The 12817-nt window shown below is 47.8% G+C and overlaps 1 protein-coding gene and 1 long non-coding RNA gene across 2 annotated transcripts in view; both read left to right on the top strand.

Moving 5' to 3' along the window:
* The window catches only part of TRPC5 (transient receptor potential cation channel subfamily C member 5), a 519478-nt gene that overhangs the window by 149460 nt on the left and 357201 nt on the right, over positions 1-12817 (top strand). The gene's annotated exons all lie outside the window — the stretch shown is intronic.
* The window catches only part of LOC143809364 (uncharacterized), a 56689-nt gene that overhangs the window by 42203 nt on the left and 1669 nt on the right, over positions 1-12817 (top strand). The window lies entirely within an intron of this gene.

Below are 12817 nucleotides of genomic sequence, written 5' to 3'. Positions count from 1 at the left end.
TATAGAGCTCCAGGCATTACTTCAAACCTACGGCAGGACAGTCAGTTATAGGCGGGCTGTCTCACCCAAATCACCTAGGAAGACATAGGGGGCAACCTTTGGAGAGGGGCGACTCTAGGGTCCCGGAAGAGCTCCGAGCCTACCCGTCATACGGGTGCGTCCTTACCATAGCATCTGGGGGACGAAGAAGAAGAACATCAGAATCGAGTTGTGAGGGAACACGAGAAACAGACACAACAGTTGTGGGGTACTATCCCGTAAGCACAGCAGGGGAGGACCACAACACAGAAGCGTTAGCAGGTAGGCACAGATTTCCACCTGCAACGGGAACTCTGGAGGTGCCATCGGACCGGCCGGACTTGCATAGCCCGGTTAACCGTATTCCGGACTGAGGACCCTGAAGCCTTCAGTAAAGAGGTAAAGAGACTGCAACCTGGTGTCCTCATTATTTACCGCGACTGGCACTTCACCGCACCATAACACCATCCCATACCTCTACCTTTATTGTACGCCCCTCAGCAGGGTCACGGACTGGGCCAAGCCACCGTGACAACCCCAGAACAGAGACTCAGAGGCCCGGTACCGGGTACCCCTCGGCATGTTTAAATGAGAAGGTGTGTCCAAACTTTTGGTCTGTACTATATATATATATATATATATATATATATATATATATATATATATATATATATACACTGTATATATATATATATGTGTATATATATATATATAGATATATATATATATTAGGGATAGATTCTAAAGATTCCTAGTGGTCTCCTATGCTAACCCTCCCATTATAATTCACTGATGGGGAGGTGCACCAAATTAACTTATGGTCCATTTTCATTGCATGATTATAGTGAATGCTCTTTTTCATGATAATCTTGTATTGAAAACAGGCTGCCAATCACTGGACTAACGATCAAACTGATCATTCGTTGTGTGAAATGATCTTTTGAATTCGTCAAAGATCATCGTTCTCAACAGCACATTGTCCTATGTAGCCAGGACTTTGAACTGTCAAGAACAACTTCAGCCTGTGCGCACTGAGTGATATATTGCTGACCTATTACAGTCTGTGCAGTGTGCATCAGAAGGACAGTCTGCCTGTGTAAACAGGCTTACTAGATGACCGCCAATCAGCAAAAATCAAAAAATCAGATTAGACTAATGCATTCTGTGAGTTTTTTTTCACACTGACCATTGTTATTGGATCAGGGTGCTTTTTGTTGACCATCTGAACTAGACCTAATACTGATACAGCTGTAAGGAGGAAGACCGGACTGCAGGTACCTGTGCCAGACCGGATCCGGAACTACTGAGGCTGCATCCCATGTTGTCCGGGGAAAGGCAAAAAGGCCAGACAGGTTCCCTGACCCAGAAGCTGGGGGGTACAGTTATAAGTAAAAGCGCGTGCAGCGTCGGACAGTTTCTCGCTGGCGGTGACATAGGCAAGGTGCGTGCGCAGTGGGCTCCAAGGGGTGTGCAGCCAGGCCACAACGACATGCAGCCGATCCGATGCCAGGATGCTGCTGGAGCCCACCGCAATAATAAGGAAAAATCCGGGAGCCCTGTTCAGCTAAGCCCCGCACACCAGCCTAAGTGCCAGGGCAGAGTTCAGGACTGTTCGCTGCTGCCGTCGTTGTTGGACCATTGTCTACAGGACCTTTTTATAGAAACCTCATGCCAGCTGTTGTTGGCGCTACAGACTTGGCGGGAACAGGCAACAAGCAGCACAGAGAGAAGTGCAGCATGCCCGGTGGCTGACAGAGAGCGAGGTGCCATGTGCTTACTGTCCTTGAGGACAGCACACGTGCCACAAACAGAGAGCCGGGTACTGGACAGATGCTTCTTGCCCACCATACTAGCATATACCTTGCCACCTATGCTAGACCCTGATTGTGCTGCGGCCTTGTTTGCTCCTGCCGCATATGTTCATGGACTAGGGGCTCAGCGGAAGGTACCGGACACTGACCGCTGCCGCCAGAAGACGGACCACCGTTACCAGCCGAACCTTCTTGTACAAGCACTGTGCCAGCCATTGTTGGCGCTATTGACTCCCCCGCAGCATTCACAATAACTGCCGTTATCTGATTCATTGTTCCTTAACTCTGCATATCCTTTACAATTGGACTGTTATTGTTCCCATTTAACCCTGCACCTCCCTGCGAGGAGTTAACCCCCTTTTAAATTAAAACTGTTATACAGTATTTGTTAACCCTTGCTCTGCTGTCTGTCTGTCACTGCATTTCGCAACCTGCTTACCCAGCTCTTGTAGTGGCGCAAGGCAATTATTTTTATAGACTTCATAATATGTTTAGGTAATAAAATTGTGTCACGCTCACGCCCTGACTGATGGGTGTGAGCTCGAGGGGTTTGTGGCCCCACTGTGCCGCGAACCAGACTACCCTGGAAGGGGCATGACTATGACAGCTGCCTTGGTTTTCACTGGAGCCTCTGATGGTGAGGTCAGGCTTGTGCGGCAGGCAGTTGCCAGGTGCTACTCCAGGGTGGTGTCTGGCTGTGGCTGGTGATCCCACTTGGAGAACAGGAACACTAGGACAGGTGTGGGCAGGACTAGCAGATGAGCACGGATGAAACTCAGATGAGTAGGCTGGCACGGCTGAGACACAGGGCTGGCAGAGACACAGGGCTGGCAGGCACGGCAGAGACACAGGGCTGGCAGGCACGGCAGAGACACAGGGCGGGCAGGCATGGCAGAGACACAGGGCTGGCAGGCACGGCAGAGACACAGGGCTGGAAGGCACAGCAGAGACACAGGGCTGGCAGGCACGGCAGAGACACAGGGCTGGCAGGCATGGCAGAGACACAGGGCTGGAAGGCACAGCAGAGACACAGGGCTGGCAGGCACAGCAGAGACACACGCAGGTTGGTGTGGTGTATGAATGAACAGGTAGGGATCTATTCACACAGGAGGTGCAGGTATGGATATGTAGCATGAAGGAACAGGTAGGGACCTGTTCACACAGGAGGTGCAGGTACGGATATGTAGTATGAAGGAACAGGTAGGGACTAGTGTTGAGCGATACCGTCCGATACTTGAAAGTATCGGTATCGGAAAGTATCGGCCGATACCGGCAAAGTATCGGATCCAATCCGATACCGATACCCGATACCAATACAAGTCAATGGGACTCAAGTATCGGACGGTATTTCTGATGGTTCTCAGGGTCTGAAGGAGAGGAAACTCTCCTTCAGGCCCTGGGATCCATATTAATGTGTAAAAGAAAGAATTAAAATAAAAAATATTGCTATACTCACCTCTCCGACGCAGCCTGGACCTCAGCGAGGGAACCGGCAGCGTTGTTTGCTTAAAATTTGCGCTTTTCTTTCCTTACGTGAAGTCCCGGCTTGTGATTGGTCGCGTGCCGCCCATGTGGCGGCGACGCAACCAATCACAGCAAGCCGTGACGTAATTTCAGGTCATTCAGTATTTTAAAATTACGCTCCGGCTTTGTGATTGGTTGCGTCGCAGTCACATGGGCGACGCAACCAATCACAGCAAGCCGTGACGTAATTTCAGGTCCTTAAGGATTTTAAAATTACGTCCCGGCTTTGTGATTGGTTGCGTCGCAGTCACATGGGCGACGCAACCAATCACAAGCCGTGACGTCACGGGAGGCTGGACACGCGCGCATTTTAAAATGCGCGCGTGTCCAGCCTCCCGTGACGTCCCGGCTTGTGATTGGTTGCGTCGCGGTCAACTAATCACAAGCCGGGAGGCTGGACACGCGCGCATTTTAAAATGCGCGCGTGTCCAGCCTCCCGTGACGTCCCGCCTTGTGATTGGTTGCGGCGCGGTCAACCAATCACAAGCCGGGAGGCTGGACACGCACGCATTTTAAAATGCGCGCGTGTCCAGCCTCCCGTGACGTCCCGGCTTGTGATTGGTTGCGTCGCGGTCAACCAATCACAAGCCGGGAGGCTGGACACGCGCGCATTTTAAAATGCGCGCGTGTCCAGCCTCCCGGCTTGTGATTGGTTGACCGCGACGCAACCAATCACAAGCCGGGACGTCACGGGAGGCTGGACACGCGCGCATTTTAAAATGCGCGCGTGTCCAGCCTCCCGTGACGTCACGGCTTGTGATTGGTTGCGTCGCCCATGTGACTGCGACGCAACCAATCACAAAGCCGGGACGTAATTTTAAAATCCTTAAGGACCTGAAATTACGTCACGGCTTGCTGTGATTGGTTGCGTCGCCCATGTGACTTCGACGCAACCAATCACAAAGCCGGAGCGTAATTTTAAAATACTGAATGACCTGAAATTACGTCACGGCTTGCTGTGATTGGTTGCGTCGCCGCCACATGGGCGGCACACGACCAATCACAAGCCGGGACTTCACGTAAGGAAAGAAAAGCGCAAATTTTAAACAAAGAATGCTGCCGCTTCCCTCGGTAAGGTGCAGGCTGCGTCGGAGAGGTGAGTATAGCAATATTTTTTATTTTAATTCTCTCTTTTACACATTTTTACATTAATGTTGTTTTGATACCGATACCCGATACCACAAAAGTATCGGATCTCGGCATCGGAATTCCGATACCCGCAAGTATCGGCCGATACCCGATACTTGCGGTATCGGAATGCTCAACACTAGTAGGGACTTGTTCACACAGGAGGTGCAGGTTAGGAAACAAGCAGGAAGGAATGAAGTATAAAGGAACAGGTTGGGACCTGTTCACACAGGAGATGCAGGTACGGAAACAAGCCAGAAGGAAAGGAGAATGAAGGAACAGGTAGAGCAGCAAGAGATAGCTGTTATGATCCTTAGTGGCTTAGGATCTCAAATCTGACCAGCTAAGTAAAGAACATAGGACGAGCTCTGGGAATGTGGTAACTGGACTGACCGCAATCCTGATCCTACCGCACACACTATAGGCAGCCGTGGAACGTACCTAGAAATCCTAGACGTCTCTTCACAGCCTGAGAGACTAACTACCCCTAGAGGGAAATAAAGCCTCACTTACCTCAGAGAAATAACCCCAAAGTATAGAACAGCCCCCCACAAATAATAACGGTGAGTAAAGGAGAAAGCACAAACGCAGTTATGAAAACAGATTCAGCAAAGGAGGCCCGCTAATCACTAGATAGACAGAGGACAGCAAAGAGTCTATGCGGTCAGTACAAAACCCTATCCAAAAATATCCACGCTGAGGATGCAAGAACCCCCACACCAACTAACGATGTGAGGGGAGCACCTCAGCACCCCAGAACTAACCAGCGAGCAAAAAATCACATAAAAGCAAGCTGGACAGAACTCATAATATACTGAGAAACGTTTTCAAGGAAATCAAGAGCAAAATAAACAAGCAAACTTAGCTTCTCCTAGCAGGAGCCTGGTCACAAGGAATATTCAGGAGAGCAATGAATCAGGACTGAATACACTGACAGCAGGCCACAAGTAAAGGCCCAGCTGGCTTAAATAGGCCCCGCTTAGCCGCAAAATGAAACAGCTGAACCCAGCCAAGACCAGCCATATCGCTAAAGGCCACCAGAGGGAGCCCAAGAACAAATTCACAACAGTACCCCCCCTTAAGGAGGGGTCACCGAACCCTCACCAGGGCTCCCAGGCCGATCCGGACGAGCCAAATGAAAAGCACGAACCAAATCGGCCGCATGGACATCGGAGGCGACAACCCAGGAATTATCCTCCTGACCATAGCCCTTCCACTTAACCAAGTACTGAAGCTTCCGTCTCGAAATACGAGAATCCAAGATCTTCTCCACCACATACTGCAACTCCCCCTCGACCAAGACCGGAGCAGGAGGATCAACAGAAGGGACCTCAGGCACCACATATCTCCGCAACAATGACCGATGGAACACATTATGAATGGCAAACGATGTAGGAAGGTCCAAACGAAATGACACAGGGTTGAGGATTTCCAAAATCTTATAAGGACCGATGAAACGAGGCTTGAACTTAGGAGAGGAAACCTTCATCGGGACATAACGAGAAGACAACCATACCAAATCCCCCACATGAAGTTGGGGACCCAGACAGCGACGGCAGGTAGCAAAGCGCTGAGCCTTCTCTTGGGACAAGGTCAAATTGTCCACCACATGGTTCCAAATCTGCTGCAACCTATCCACCACAGAATCCACCCCAGGGCAGTCAGAAGGCTCAACCTGACCCGAGGAAAAACGAGGATGAAAACAAGAATTGCAAAAGAAAGGTGAAACCAAAGTAACAGAACTAACCCGATTATTGAGGGCGAACTCAGCCAATGGCAAAAAGGTCACCCAATCATCCTGATCAGCAGAAACAAAACATCTCAAATAAGCCTCCAAGGTCTGATTAGTTCGTTCGGTTTGACCATTCGTCTGAGGATGGAAGGCCGACGAAAAAGATAATTCAATGCCCATCTTAGCACAAAAGGACCGCCAAAATCTAGACACAAACTGGGATCCTCTGTCAGACACAATGTTCTCCGGAATACCATGTAAACGAACCACATTCTGAAAAAACAGTGGCACCAAATCGGAAGAGGAAGGCAGTTTAGGCAAGGGTACCAAATGGACCATTTTAGAAAAATGATCACAAACCACCCAGATGACAGACATCTTCTGAGAGACAGGAAGATCCGAAATAAAATCAATGGAAATATGCGTCCAAGGCCTCTTCGGGACAGGCAAAGGCAAAAGCAAACCACTGGCACGAGAACAGGAAGGCTTGGCCCGAGCAGAAATCCCACAGGACTGCACAAAGGAACGCACATCCCGTGACAAGGAAGGCCACCAAAAGGACCTCGCCACCAAATCCCTGGTACCAAAAATCCCAGGATGACCCGCCAACACCGAAGAATGCACCTCGGAAATAACTCTACTGGTCCATCTGTCCGGAACAAACAGTCTCTCCGGTGGACAACGGTCAGGTCTATTGGGCTGAAACTCCTGCAACACCCGTCGCAGATCAGGAGAGATGGCAGACAAAATCACCCCCTCTTTGAGGACACCAGTCGGTTCAGAAACTTCCGGGGAGTCAGGTACAAAACTCCTAGAAAGGGCATCAGCCTTCACGTTTTTCAAACCCGGAAGATATGAAACCACGAAATTGAAGCGAGAGAAAAACAGCGACCATCGAGCCTGTCTCGGATTCAACCGTTTGGCAGACTCGAGATCAGTAAAATTCTTGTGATCCGTCAAGGCCACCACACGATGCTTGGCTCCCTCAAGCCAATGTCGCCACTCCTCAAATGCCCACTTCATTGCCAACAACTCTCGATTACCAACAACATAATTCCACTCGGCAGGCAAAAACTTTCTTGAAAAGAAAGCACATGGTCTCATCACAGAGCTATCAGAGCTTTTCTGCGACAAGACAGCCCCTGCTCCAATCTCAGAAGCATCAACCTCGACCTGAAAGGGAAGAGAGATATTGGGCTGGCGCAAGACAGGAGCCGAAGAAAACCGACGTTTCAGCTCCTGAAAGGCCTCCACGGCCGCAGGGGACCAATTCGTCACATCAGAACCCTTCTTGGTCAAATCCGTCAAAGGCTTAACCACACTAGAGAAATTAGTGATGAAGCGACGGTAAAAATTAGCAAAACCCAAGAACTTCTGAAGACTCTTCACAGATGTAGGTTGAGTCCAGTCATGAATAGCCTGGACCTTGACTGGGTCCATCTCAATAGCAGAAGGAGAAAAAATAAAGCCCAAAAAGGAAACCCTCTGGACTCCGAAGAGACATTTAGAGCCCTTCACAAACAAGGCATTGGCACGCAGGACCTGAAATACCATCCTGACCTGCTTCACATGAGACTCCCAATCATCAGAAAAGACCAAAATATCATCCAGGTACACAATCATAAATCTATCCAGATACTCTCGGAAGATGTCGTGCATGAAGGACTGAAACACAAAGGGGGCATTAGAAAGCCCAAAAGGCATCACCAAGTACTCAAAATGGCCTTCGGGCATATTAAATGCTGTTTTCCATTCATCGCCCTGCTTTATGCGCACAAGATTATACGCACCTCGAAGATCTATCTTGGTGAACCAACTTGCCCCCCTAATCCGGGCAAACAGATCGGACAACAGTGGCAAGGGGTACTGAAATTTGACCGTGATGTTATTTAGAAGGCGATAATCTATACAGGGTCTCAGAGAACCATCCTTCTTGGCCACGAAAAAGAACCCCGCACCCAAAGGAGACGAGGACCGGCGAATATGTCCCTTCTCCAAGGACTCCTTTATATAACTCCGCATAGCGGCATGTTCTGGTACAGATAAATTAAAAAGTCGTCCCTTAGGGAACTTACTACCAGGAATCAGGTTTATGGCACAATCACAATCCCTATGAGGAGGTAAGGCACTGGATTTGGGCTCATGAAATACATCCTGGTAGTCCGACAAAAATTCAGCGACTTCAGAAGGAGTAGAAGAAGCAATTGACACCAAAGGAGCATCGCCATGAATTCCCTGGCAACCCCAACTTGATACAGACATTGCTTTCCAATCCAGAACTGGGTTATGAGCCTGCAGCCATGGCAGACCCAATACGACAACATCATGCAAATTATGTAGCACCAGAAAGCGAATCACCTCCTGATGTGCAGGAGCCATGCACATGGTCAATTGAGTCCAGTACTGAGGTTTATTCTTGGCCAATGGTGTAGCGTCAATTCCCTTTAGTGGAATAGGGAATTGTAAAGGCTCCAAGATAAAACCACAGCGCCTGGCAAATGACAAATCCATCAAATTTAGGGCAGCACCTGAATCCACAAAAGCCATAACTGAGTAGGATGACAGAGAGCAAATCAAAGTAACAGACAAAATGAATTTAGGTTGTACAGTACCAATGGTGACAGACTTAGCGAAGTTTTTTGTGCGCTTAGAGCATGCTGAGATAACATGAGCAGAATCACCACTGTAAAAGCACAACCCGTTCTGACGTCTGTAGTTTTGCCGTTCAACTCTGGTCAGAATCCTGTCGCATTGCATAGGCTCAGGTTTCTGCTCAGAAAATACCGCCAGATTGTGCACAGGTTTGCGCTCCCGCAAACGCCGATCAATCTGAATGGCCAAAGAAATTGACTCATTCAGACCCGCAGGCGTGGGGAACCCCAACATAACATCTTTAAGGGCTTCAGAAAGACCCTTTCTGAAAATCGGCGCCAGGGCGCACTCATTCCACTGAGTGAGCACTGACCACTTCCTAAACTTCTGGCAATAAACCTCTGCTTCATCCTGACCTTGAGAGAGAGCCAGCAAAACCTTTTCTGCCTGGTCTACTAGATTAGGTTCCTCATAAAGCAATCCAAGCACCAGAAAAAACACATCAACATTTAGCAGTGCAGGATCTCCTGGCACCAGAGAGAATGCCCAATCTTGAGGGTCGCCACGCAACAAAGAAATAACAATTTTAACTTGCTGAACAGAGTCACCAGATGAGCGAGGTCTCAAAGAAAGGAATAACTTACAATTATTCTTAAAGTTCAAAAACCTAGATCTATCTCCGGAGTACAGCTCAGGAATAGGTATTTTAGGCTCTGACATAGGACTGCGGATTACATAATCCTGAATGCCCTGTACCCTTGCAGTGAGATGATCCACACTAGAAGACAGACTCTGAAGGTCCATATCAGTAGCTGCATTCAGAATCACCCAGAGATTAAGGGGAGGAGAGAAGCTGAACACAGTGCAGAGGAAAAAAAAAATGACCTTAGGATTTCTCTTCTCCCTCTTTTGCTGCATTAACACTTTCGGGCCTGCTGTACTGTTATGATCCTTAGTGGCTTAGGATCTCAAATCTGACCAGCTAAGTAAAGAACATAGGACGAGCTCTGGGAATGTGGTAACTGGACTGACCGCAATCCTGATCCTACCGGACACACTATAGGCAGCCGTGGAACGTACCTAGAAATCCTAGACGTCTCTTCACAGCCTGAGAAACTAACTACCCCTAGAGGGAAATAAAGCCTCACTTGCCTCAGAGAAATAACCCCAAAGTTTAGAACAGCCCCCCACAAATAATAACGGTGAGTAAAGGAGAAAGCACAAACGCAGTTATGAAAACAGATTCAGCAAAGGAGGCCCGCTAATCACTAGATAGACAGAGGACAGCAAAGAGTCTATGCGGTCAGTACAAAACCCTATCCAAAAATATCCACGCTGAGGATGCAAGAACCCCCACACCAACTAACGATGTGAGGGGAGCACCTCAGCACCCCAGAACTAACCAGCGAGCAAAAAATCACATAAAAGCAAGCTGGACAGAACTCATAATATACTGAGAAATGTTTTCAAGGAAATCAAGAGCAAAATAAACAAGCAAACTTAGCTTCTCCTAGCAGGAGCCTGGTCACAAGGAATATTCAGGAGAGCAATGAATCAGGACTGAATACACCGACGGCAGGCCACAAGTAAAGGCCCAGCTGGCTTAAATAGGCCCTGCTTAGCCGCAAAATGAAACAGCTGAACCCAGCCAAGACCAGCCATATCGCTAAAGGCCACCAGAGGGAGCCCAAGAACAAATTCACAACAGATAGCGCAGCAACAAAAGCTAAGCAGAGTGGAACCGCAAGGAATGCGGAGAGGAGCTGCAGCAAGAGATTTCTGCAGCAGCAGGAGTGGAGCAGAGTAGAATGGAGCAGAACTGCAGGAGTGCGGAGCAGAGGCAAAGCCGCAGAGAGACAACGGTAGAACCACAAAGTGCAGAGCCAAGAGCAGAGTGAAGGCACAGAGTGCAGAGCCAAGAGCAGAGTGAAGAGGCACTGCAGGGAAAGAAACCACAGACAAGGAGACAGAGGTAGGACAAAGTTCTGACAAGGTAATGGAACAAGACAAGGTATAAGAACAAAGACACAGGGACCAGGATATACAGCTTCCTGTAGGGGAGACAAACAAGATACAAGGCAAAGCAAGGTGAACAGCCTTCAGAGAAGGCAAGACACAGAGCAAGGCCTGGCACCTCAGAAGCAAAACACAAACTGAGTAAACACATTGCACAGGCCCCGTCCACAGGGTGGATCTGTCCTAAATACTGGAGGCCTCTTGGTAATTGGTCAGGAACAGATTAGACAGGTGCACCATGATTCTATAAGAGCCAGAGAGTTCTGGCGCCGCCCCCCCTATGCACACAGCCAGGAAGCATGCAGAGAGCAGAGGCACAGAATATGGAGCTGGCAACAAACAGAAACCACAACATGACCTGGAGCAGTGGCTAAGGTAGTGTGAGAGATGAAAGGCCATGCCGTGATGCCAGCCAAATTGTTACAAATTGGAACAGAAACACATTTTGCTAGTAATGAATCTCTTGCTAGCTGCCTGAAAGTTTTCTCCAAATAATGGCAAAAAGTGCACATTGCACTATAAAGTCAGGTAAAAGTAAGGAAAAGCATTCAGTATCTACCCAAAACAATGTTACTGATATTACAGTCTACCCTCACAAAGACTTCAACGTGAAAAGTTGAGTTTTAAGGATGATAAAATGAAATACTTTGTATCTTGTGGTTTAGTATCTTGCAGCAGCGACACAGCCGCTTCTGTGTAATAATAAACCTTGTACTGTCACTGTATGTGCGGCTGTGTCCAATCCCGCAGCCTAATCTTATTAAATTGATTAGGGCTCAGCTATAATACCAAACACAAAGCGTTGGATGGTGCAGTGAAGGGGCTGTGGCTTTTGTATGGACCACTTTAGTGCAATAACCAACACAGCACCATTCAAGTCTGTACAACCATACGCAGACATGCACACATTCAGTACGCAGACATGAACACATACAATACGCAAACATGTACATACTACACACATACATAGACATGCAAACACATATGCAGACATGCACACGCATACGCAGACATGCACACATACAATACGCAAACATGTACACACATACAGTATGCAGATATGCACACATACAATAAGCAAACATGTACACACATACGCAGATATGCACACATACAATAAGCAAACATTTACACATGTACTTGCCCATAAATTGTAGACTAAACCCAGGAGTAGCCACGAGTGTCCAAAGTTGTAGGTTGATAGTCAAAGAGAAGGCATGTACAGTAGAGCAGGGACCCATCAGAGGGAGGTCACCTTGCCATGGTTGATAGGCATACATGAATTGGCCAATTTATGCGCTAAGAACCTTCATTTTCATTCATTTCCGTAAGTTTAAAAAAACAATTATTGAAAAAAATGTATTTGAGTAGTAGAATCTAGATTATATGTTTTTAATGTTTTTCTGTGTTTTTACATGACCTAAACTTATACGTAGTGCTGCTATGCTTTCTTTTTTCTATATAATGCAGTCTGGCAGCTTGCACATGTTCACACTTAGGAGGTGCTGGTCTGTCTTTTTGTACACATACATATGCATGCACACATACATGCACACACATACGGAGACATGCATACATACAATACTCAAACATGTACACACATATGCAGACATTCACACATTCAGCAGACATGCATACATACAGTACACATACATGCACACATACAGTACCCAGACAAGCAAACATGCACACACATATGTAGACATGCACACACATATGAAGATATGCACACATACAATACGAAGACATCTACACACATACGCAGACATGCACACATACAGTACGCACACATGGTTTTGGGTGTATGCTTTCCTCAGTGTCTTATTCGCATTTGGTTGGTGCATTCCTATCCCTCCCTATATAACTCTGTACCTTTGGTGTTTTGTATGTTTGTTGCCCTCTGTTATCCCTTTCTGTCTTACATGCTAAAACACTATTATATCTGTCCCAGTCCTCCCGGGGAAGAGGGAGGGGACAACTTAGGGAATAACAGGAG

Source organism: Ranitomeya variabilis, chromosome 2 (genome assembly GCF_051348905.1).
Source record: "Ranitomeya variabilis isolate aRanVar5 chromosome 2, aRanVar5.hap1, whole genome shotgun sequence".
NCBI classification, from domain to species: Eukaryota; Metazoa; Chordata; class Amphibia; order Anura; family Dendrobatidae; genus Ranitomeya; species Ranitomeya variabilis.
Note: the sequence above shows the minus strand (reverse complement) of the source record. Positions and strands in the feature narration are given on the sequence as shown.